The sequence below is a fragment of the Coturnix japonica genome, chromosome 1 (genome assembly GCF_054131305.1).
Source record: "Coturnix japonica strain WE chromosome 1, WE-NBRP24, whole genome shotgun sequence".
Taxonomy (NCBI): domain Eukaryota; kingdom Metazoa; phylum Chordata; class Aves; order Galliformes; family Phasianidae; genus Coturnix; species Coturnix japonica.
In genome coordinates, this window is record NC_140663.1 from 150459742 (window position 1) to 150469410 (window position 9669).

Consider the following 9669-nt stretch of genomic DNA (forward strand, 5'->3'; position numbering starts at 1 on the left):
TGCTTGCACTGAAGTCTCGGAATGTAAGATTGTGGATATTAAAATAAAAAAATACTTCCTAGGACAAATTAACATATCTGTTATCATGTATTCAGACACCTATAATTGAAACTTTACAACCACACATTTTGTTCTGAGCTCAGTTCAAGTGCAGAAGACTTCATCTCTTTTTTGCTGTCAGGCAAATACAGGCTCATCATTGCTCAATATGATACATTCACATCCAATCTCCCAGACACAACAGCCTCCCACAACTCCCTCTCCTATACACACACACAGAGAGAGAGAGAGAGGGAGAGGAACCTTTCAGAACTGAATACTGCATATACCTGGAAGATTGTTTTATCTTCTGGTGTTCAGATTTGGCTATTTCTCATCCCAGAATCTCTTCAGTAGAACTGGAGATCACAGAGGTATATAAATGCAAAACTCAGGAATTTTATAAGCATTTCCAGGTCTGTGTCTTCTGGGACAGAGGAGACTGACTTGGGAGTTGAATTCTACTTTTTCAGTTAAATGTATAAGATTTCCTAAAATATTGCATTTCTTAATTTTTGAAGCTTTTCAGTCACAGAATAGAGAATATGGATACTTAATTTTTCAATCTTTGAAGGAAGGTGTGTGAACACTTAATTTCTAACAAAACTATGAATTAAAATATACATTAAGGAAATAAAAAATAAACCTAAGAAATCAATTACCTACATTATTTTGAATTATGTATTATTTTTTATAAATATATATTTAATATGTGAAGGCTGCTCTGAAAGTAACGCCTCCTATCTTATTATGTTGGTCCATAATGTAAGAAATGTATGTTTATGGTGCCACAGTAGAGGTTGAACATTCCCAACAATATTCCATTACATGTTCTTGCTGTACAACAGGTGGCAACAGAGAGGCAGTCTGACAAAATAATGTCTGACATGGAAGAGTGGATGAAGCAAAAATATGTCACTGAATTCCTCCATGAGGAAAAAAATTGCATCCATACTTGCCGGATATGGAGAACTAACAGTGGATTGGAGAAGTGTGAGGTGATGAGTGGTGCCTTTCAACAGTGACAACAGCAATGTGAAAAGACAAGACATGTTCCAGATAGCCATACGCAGCTGTCACACCACAGAATGAAGAGCATATCTACCAGTTCATTTATGTGAATAAGCATATTATGACCAGGAAATTGTGTGTGGAGCTGAAAGTCTGCTTCAGTGCATTGGAACTTAGCTGGAAATTGCTGGTACTTTACAAAATATGCTCCAGGTGGGTTTCACAAATGCTCACACAGGAAGAAAGAGAACACTGTATAAAAGTTTGTCAGTACCACTATGAGACAGAGTTAAAGTAGCAGTTAAAATGGAGTGGCAATGTGTGAATTCCCTGTTGAATAAAAAGTTCAAGATGCAGCCCTCAGCAAGTAAAATGTTCTGTGCTGTCTTTTGGGATAGGAAATGGGCAATTATTCTGAATTTCCTGAAACCCTGACAAACCATAATCTCTGATGACTACATTACAATGCTGACTAAACTGAAGGCTCAGACTACCAAAATGAGAGAACAAGGCAGAGCCAAGAAAGAAGACAACCCTTCTCTTGCAACACGGTAAAGGCTAGTCCCAAACCAGTTTGAGGACTGTGGAGCACACTGCTAATCTTGGATGGACTGTCCTACCACACCTAGTGTGTAGTCTAGATTTAGTGCCTTCTAACTTTGATTTATTTGAGCTGATGAGGGGGCAATATACTGTGGGGGAAATATATTCCTATCAGCAATGTCACCATAGCAGCAGTGTGGATCACTTCCACTGATGCAGATTTTTAAGAGTACAGCATGCAAATGCTGTTTCATCACTGGTAAAAATACATGGATAATGGTGGTGCCTATGTTGAAAAATAGTGTTCTCTAGCTGAGAATTTGCTCTATCAAACAGAATTATAGTGTTCTTTGTATCTGTTGTAGTTTCCGTGGAAATAAAGGTATTACTTTCAGAACGTCTGCCCAAGTTTCTTTCAAGAGCATCTCTCCATGTTCCCCAAGTGCCTTTCCTTTTCTTTGTCTCCCTCAGAGCCTCTCCTACATCTTTCCAAGTATCTTCTCCAACCTGTCTTCTCCCAAGAGTATCTCATCCGTGTCTCTTGTCCCTAGCAGATGCTGTTCTTGTTTAAACATATGTGAGCTGGAACCCCATGGGCTCTTCTGCCTGGCAGTAAATCTAACCTCTACACAGATCACCCTGTGGAGGTGGAAACTGTTAGCATGAAAGAGGAAACTGGTGCAGCATGATTGTTTTCAAGAAAGATTCACAGTGAAGCACCACTGTGAACTCTGTGCAAGCACAATGCAGCAGGTAACCCCAGCACACAGGGCAAAATGAAACTGTCTTGGTCTTGTACAGGGTGGCAGGAGCATCTGTACAGTACAGGAGGATTCTGTTGTTGACTGACATGCAGTGTATACTGTTAGCCTGCTCTAACCAATGTGTTGTTTGGAAGCATAAACTCTTTATACCTCCTCTCTGCTGATTGACCCTTCATGTACACAAACCATGGTTTGAACTGCACTCGCTGTGTAGGAATCATTAGTTCTGTGTATTACTAACACAGCTTAGTGTCTTTTCTGAAACGAATCCATATAATCAATTTAGTCTCTTTTCTGCATGTAATACTGACTAGCAGATTGACAATATTTAAATGAAATTTGATTTCTGATGTTATGATTTGTTTAAAATAAATAGATTTGTTTCCTGCATGGATCAGCATTCAATGTTTTTAATTCATTCCCCAGCACAGGTCAGATAAAAGTGCACATCATTGTTCATGTTTGTATGAGCATGGAAGCAATTCTGTAAAAAATTCCTCTGTGTGCCAATCAGTTTGTGAAAACACTTATGACTGAAATTTGCTTGTGTGTGTGCTTCTGCCAGCTGAATTTGATTGCCTGGAGATATTCAAGTTAGTTAAGAGACACAAGCAGAGGTAAAGAAAAATAATCTACAAATGTGAATATTCATGCAATTTGACTATTCTCCCCCCTGTAATTACAATTTAGGAAAAAAAAAAAGTAAAAAAAAAAAAAAGTACTGCATTTAAAGAGGCTTCTTTTTTCTTTTTTTCTTTTTCTTTTTCTCTCTCTTTTTTTTTTTTTTTTTTTTTTTTTTTTCTATACATGAATATTCACCAAGCAGAACTGCTTTATCCTAAGACATTTATATTTAGGGGGTTGTTTCTACTGCCTAAACACAATGCAATTTCGAAGATCGGTCAGATCCTGTCTAGCCTGTAAGGAATACTTCAAAAGGGCATAAGTCTCCCTTAAGTTCTGTGTTATGTCTGTCAGCCCTGTGCAGATGTCTTAAGTACTCCAGAGCTTCTGAAACTGAGCTAGAAACCTATGTTTAGGCAACTGAAATGAGCCCTTATATTCCTCCAAATATTTCAAATATCTCCCCCAAATGAGACTGTTCTCTAAATACAGGCAGATAGTGCCATTTGAAACACTTTAGAACATTTGAAACATCTGCAAAAAGCTGGCAAAACCTACACAGGACTCACAGAAGAAACAAAATGCAAAACGTCATAATGCAGCTGAACCCTGTTCGTTAGCTGTAATGAAATTTTAGAAGTCTACCTGTCATGTAGAAACTCGTGATGATGAACTTAAATTTGGTTCATTGAAATTCGGACTGAATCATTTTCCCTTTTCATTCCAATATTTTTATTAAACATCTCAAAGTCACAATTCTCTACTCTGTTCTGTAAATTATATTAATTGTAGAATAATAGCATATCCTGGGTTGGAAGGAAGCCACATGGATCACTGAGTCCAGCTCCTGGCTCAACACAAGATCACTCAAAATCTGAGCCATATTTCTGAGAGAGTTGTCCAAATGTTTCTTTACTCTGGCAGTTTGGGTTCCCAGCCACTGCCCTAGGAGCCTGTTCCAGTGCCTGACCACACTGTCAGAATACAACCTGATGTCTGCCCTGGATTTTGTTTACACCACCTCACATCCACGGAAAAGTACCCTAAAACATTATACATGTCCATGCTGAAACTGATTTTTCTGTATGGAGTAAAGATTTTATACTTCCATATAGCATACGAAGACACTAGTATTGAATCTGTGTTCATGTTGAGATAATCTATTCAGACCATTCCATAATTTTTTGAAGTTGTATGTCTTGACCTTTTTTCCTGCATTACCTTGCCTTTAGAAATTACCTGGCAGACTACAAACACCTGTTTGGTGTTTGTACCTTCGCTTCCATGGGGTTTATTCTAGCCCTGAGGTACCAAACAGTGTTGAAAGACAGCTAATGCTTAGCCATGATTAGTTAGCTTAAGGGAACACTCAAGATTTCTGCCAGAGGGATGGCTGTTTTTTTGTATATATTTTTTTTTAATTGAAATATCCTATATCTGCATTTTTATGAGGACAATTTGAAGAACAGAAAAGAATTTAATTAAACTGCCATACAACACAGGGCAGTGATGTAGAATGTTGTTCTCAGACAATTTCAGCTTGCTATTGAGCTAAACTTATTGAGCATACATGCACATATATTTGCTTACACCACAGTTTCTGTCTAGAATAAGCCAAATAAGTTTCCAGGATGACAGAACAAGGTAGGCATTTGCTCATATTTGCCTTCTCAAAGAAGTACGGGCACTTGCTAAAGTCTCTTGGCACTATTCGTTCCAGTCTTAATCTTAGCACAGGCATAGCAAAAGATAGCAAACTATAAAATCAGGAATGACAAAAGCGATTCTAGGAACTGCAGCCAGAAAGAGATTAAATTAATGCTGTCTACGTGTTCAAGAAGGAAGCCAACAGTCTTATTTCTGAGTAACAGCATCATATGCCTTTTCTTTCACAGCTGTTAAAACAGTTAAATGTATTGTATTTTTTTTAATAGTTTTATATATATATATATATATAAGTAGCTTATATATATATAATTTATAGTTGGTACTCCAGTGTGGACTTAAAGAAGGAAGCAGAGAGAAGTTCGTAGACCAATATATCTTTGTCTAAAACTACTTAGGTTTTTGATCAAAATCTCTAGTGCTGAATTTTCTATTTATTTTATTTTAGTTTAGTTTAGTTTAGTTTAGTTTAGTTTAGTTTAGTTTAGTTTTGTTTTGTTTTGTTTTGTTTTGTTTTGTTTTGTTTGTGTGTATATGTGTGTGTGTGTGTGTGTGTGTGTGTGTGCAGAAGTACCATAAGATGCTCAAATATGATTTCTGGGCAAGACACACTTCCAGAATTCATTGATAGCTTTGCAGCCCACTCCATTCCCTGTTAGGCTGTTCAGTGAGTGGACAATGAAAAATCTCCTCTGCAGAGGCAGATGGATTCCACCAGTAGCCTGGAAAATGTGCTCACTTCCCCCTGGGACTTGCAGAAATTTAATGCCCTCCAAGGATAGCCCAGCCTTAAATAACATTGGAAGAATAAGAATAGTAAATTCCCTGGTCTGATTTGCCCTAGCCCATGAAATTAAAACCCCTCAGAAGATAACTGTCTAAATGAATAAATTTTGAAACACTAATTTCATTGTCTGCTTATATATCCAGAAGGAGTATATGAAGAGCACATAGTCCCAGCTTTTCAAAGGTATCTGTCATCATAAAAATGCTATGTTTTCAGAGGAGAAAGAGGAAGATTAAATTTCCTTTTTGTCTTCCTACAGATAAATATAGATTTATCTTTAAAATGGTGGAAATTTCCTATTGGATCAGACGAATAGTACAACCAGTCCAGTGCTTTGCCTCAGGAGCAATAAAAAAGGCTATTTAAAGAGGGCGTGTAAGCCTACTCATTTTCTGCAGTCCAACCCAGTTGTATTTCTTCTACAGCTACAAATATTGCACTACAACTACCATTACTGCCTTATTGCTCTAGCGTTTTATTTTATATATATATTTCTTCACTAATGACATCTCTTTCTCAATTATCTTTGAGAAAATAATGCATCAAAAGACTTAAGATGTTTCACCCTGTGATATTTCCAAGGCACCTACACAGGCACCTTCAGAAATGCGGGCAGTTCTAATGATTACTTTTGTACTTTCCTAAACTGGCAAGACCAGTTTCCTTAGCTATCTAGGCTGCCTTGACCCCTGGTGAAAATCTATGACAAGAGACCAAATTGAGTGTGTGGGCTGGTTGTGAAGGCCAATTCTTTGTCCAAGAGCTGTTAGATTGTAGCTATTTCTTCCTTTGACTTCTGTCAAGAATAAATTGTGTATCTTGCCTCCTGACTCATTGTCCTGAAGAAGGGGTTTCACTCTCATTTTTCTTCTTCTCTTGCTCCTGCTAGATAAACAAAGAATCTATAACCCAAGATTAAAGATCAGATGCTATAACTGAAAAGAATGAAAGTTTTCTTTGGGTTCAAACAGAGGGGTAGGATATACAACTGTCTCACACAATAGGTGAGCAAAAGCACCAGATAGTATGAATTCACAGGCTAAGTGAGCACACTTTCTTGCCCCTCTTCTCTCAGATCCCCAGCAAATCCATATGTGAGAATAACTTTGTTTTAAGCTTTGTGTTGTCTCTGCCACTCTACAAACTGTGCCTAGTTTCCATTATTTGGCCTCTCTTCAGCCAAAGGGATGAGAAAAGAATTTATGGGTTTCTTGAAGAAAGTTAAAAATCATCAGTTCAGCTTGTATCTACTCATTGCATTCTAGCTCAATGAGCACAGATGATTTTTTTCTTCAGCAGCATACAAAATGCCTCACCAGTACAGATAAAGTTTTCCCAGCTGGCACACATATTTCTGTAGCTGATGCCAGCGTACCTCAGCAGAACAAGCACATCATCATCCTGCATGAAATGAAGTCAGTCCAGATAAAAACATTTTAAAACTTTTTAAAATACACCACATAGGAACACTGAATGGCTCTCTCTTCTTATTGGTACATATTTAACTGTGCTCTGACACATGTATATATGCATTCTGAAGGCACATGCAAAGGTGCTTTCTGGAAATGTAATAAGCATACAGTGGAGGTGGACAGGATGAGTCAATAAACAGATTAAGTCTCAATGCCTAATATTGAATAAAAAGCAATACACAGAGTGAAGACGTACAAAGAAATCTTGAAATAAGGTTCAAGAGGTGGGCAGGGTAAGATGAGAAATAATTTAACTCAGCAAAGCAGGGAACACCAAAAAAAAAAAAAAATAATAAAAAAAGTGTTAATGGGTCACGGCATTGCCAAGCAATAGATGAGAAAAAAAATTCATTATAATTGTATATATTTGAGGCAACAGTGTGTTTGTCAAGGGTAGAGAGAATGTTATTCATGCTGAAAGAAAGAAGAGACAATCTAAATGAGTTTTAGATTTATTGAGAGTATGGGAAAACCTTGCAAGTTTTGGACCGAGTCAGGATCTCAGCACTGAAATTAGAAGTGGCCAATCTGTCACTCCTTAGCATTGCAGTGAGACTGTCATGGCATAGAGACTGCCTAGGGACCATAGTAGAACATTTTGCTGTGCCTACAGACAGCTGAACAGACAGAGAGCTCTCACTCACTAAGGGTGTTCTTCTACACCCTGACAAAGAAGCAGGAGAAGACATCAAGAAAAGCAGCCATGGCAGCTCCTACCAAATTTTCCAGATGATCACCCTATTTATGTTTTTAATTATAACCTGAAAAGCCTGACATTAAAGATTAGGTAAGAGTCTGCCCCTTGTATTAGATAACTCTCCGTATCTGAATGTGATCAGTGCAAATCTGCACGACGGACATATTTGTATTTTGCATATAGCTTTCCCTTTAAAAATATTGATTGAGGATCACATTATCACAAAGCTGTTTTAAATATATCATTTTATTATTTTATTTATAATACTTTTGGTCATCTTGATCTTTGATATTGATCATTATTCTAATTTTAAAAATTGCATAATCAACTTATGCACCAGGTACTATTTTTAGCTCTAAATATTAAATGAAGTGTATTTTGTATTCCAATTTCTCATCTGAAATGAATCCAAAATTTCCCTCACTCCTGTTATAGGCATGCTTCTCAGTATTTATCAGTGCCTTTCAGTGACATAGTTGATTCCTAACAAATATCTGGTCTATCTGATTAGGTGTCCAGTAAAGCAGAAATTTTCCTTCTCAGATTCTCTTTTGATTAGTACTTATCTAGCATAAGTCAGGTTTAAAATGACAACAGGACTGAATGATATTATGAGATAAATTTATCACATTTGGTGTTCATTCTACATCAAGATATATTGCAATGTAAATTCTACCTGTGTTTGTCTTTGTTTTGACTCACTTTTAATCTTATTGATATATTTTCATTCTGGTATGAGCATTTTATCAGCTCTTCCTGTGTTCACTTGTTAGTTTGTTTTAGTTGTGCAGAAAAGGTATATCTGAAATATCTGTCAAGCCACTGACATAAGCAGTCAAAAGGTTTGTCATGGTTTTAGCTAAAATAGGGTTAATTTTCTTCCTAGATACTCATATGAAGCTGTGTTTTTGATTTTCAGTAAAGATGGTGATAATATATCATTGTTTTTATTTTTGCATAGTGCTTACACAGAATCGTGGATTCCTCTGCTTCTCAAGCTGCTCTTCCAGCAAGGAGCTGGGGGTGCTTAAGAAGCTAAGAAGTGACACAGCTAGGATAGATGACCCAGACTGACCAATGAGATCATAGTATCATCATAGTCTCGTGCGGGTTGGAAGGGACCTTAGAGATCATCGAGTCCAACCCCCCGGGATTCAAGCCTCCTGTGTAGCAGAGCGGCACTTCTACCACTTGCACCACAGGGGGGATTCATGTTCCTTTCCATACGATATCATGTTCAATATACGAGCTAGATAAAGAAGGAAGGAGTGTGGATATTAGGAGTGATGGCCTTTATCTTTCAAACAAACCATTCCACATGGTGAGTCATGCTGTCCTGGAATGGGCTGAACATCTGCCTACCAATGGGAATGAAATCCTTATTGTCTTGCTAGCATGCACAGCTTTTGCTTTACCCAATAAACTGTCTAAATCCCATCCCATGAGTTCTCACACTTTTACCTTCACCATCCAAGTAGGGGAGACTGAGCGAGTGGCTCTGTGGTTCTGAACTGCCCACAGGGGTTAAACTGCAACAGGATTACGTGAAAATCTTAAGATTTTGTGTATTTTCTGTTTATATACGTCAGCATTCCAATTATTACTATGATGATTATGTCTGAGAAACAAAGACGGATATATCTGGAGGCTGAAATCAAGACTCCTGATGATTCTCTGCAATGGAAAGCGCTGATAGCTTCTCTTCAAAAATGTGTACTGTTGTATGCAATATTCATAATATGGATAGATTATCAATACAAGAATAATTTAATTGTCTTTTCTTCTCAAGCACTATTTAATGAATTCCTAACAATCTGAGAACAAGCTGTCAGAGGACCATTATTAAATTTCAGATTTACTTTGCAGTTTTCTTCACCTCCGCTTCATCAATTTAAGATTATGATGACATTAAATTTTGCTTCCCTTCACAAATAAAAGCTCTGAACACTTGTTATTGGCAAAATGCAAAGTTTAAAATTTCATTGCTGATATTGGTCTTTAAAAAAGTTAATTTACATTAAGATAGATTTTAACTTAGATCAGTGAGAGCTTGTCTGAAAAAAAATA

At 37.1% G+C, this 9669-nt stretch overlaps 1 non-coding gene across 1 annotated transcript; it reads right to left on the reverse strand.

Moving 5' to 3' along the window:
- Positions 1–304: 304 nt before the first annotated feature.
- On the reverse strand, positions 305–385 carry LOC116652821 (small nucleolar RNA U2-19). The gene has a single exon (XR_004306040.1). It is a non-coding gene; the product is annotated as a small nucleolar RNA U2-19 (small nucleolar RNA).
- Positions 386–9669: the final 9284 nt, after the last annotated feature.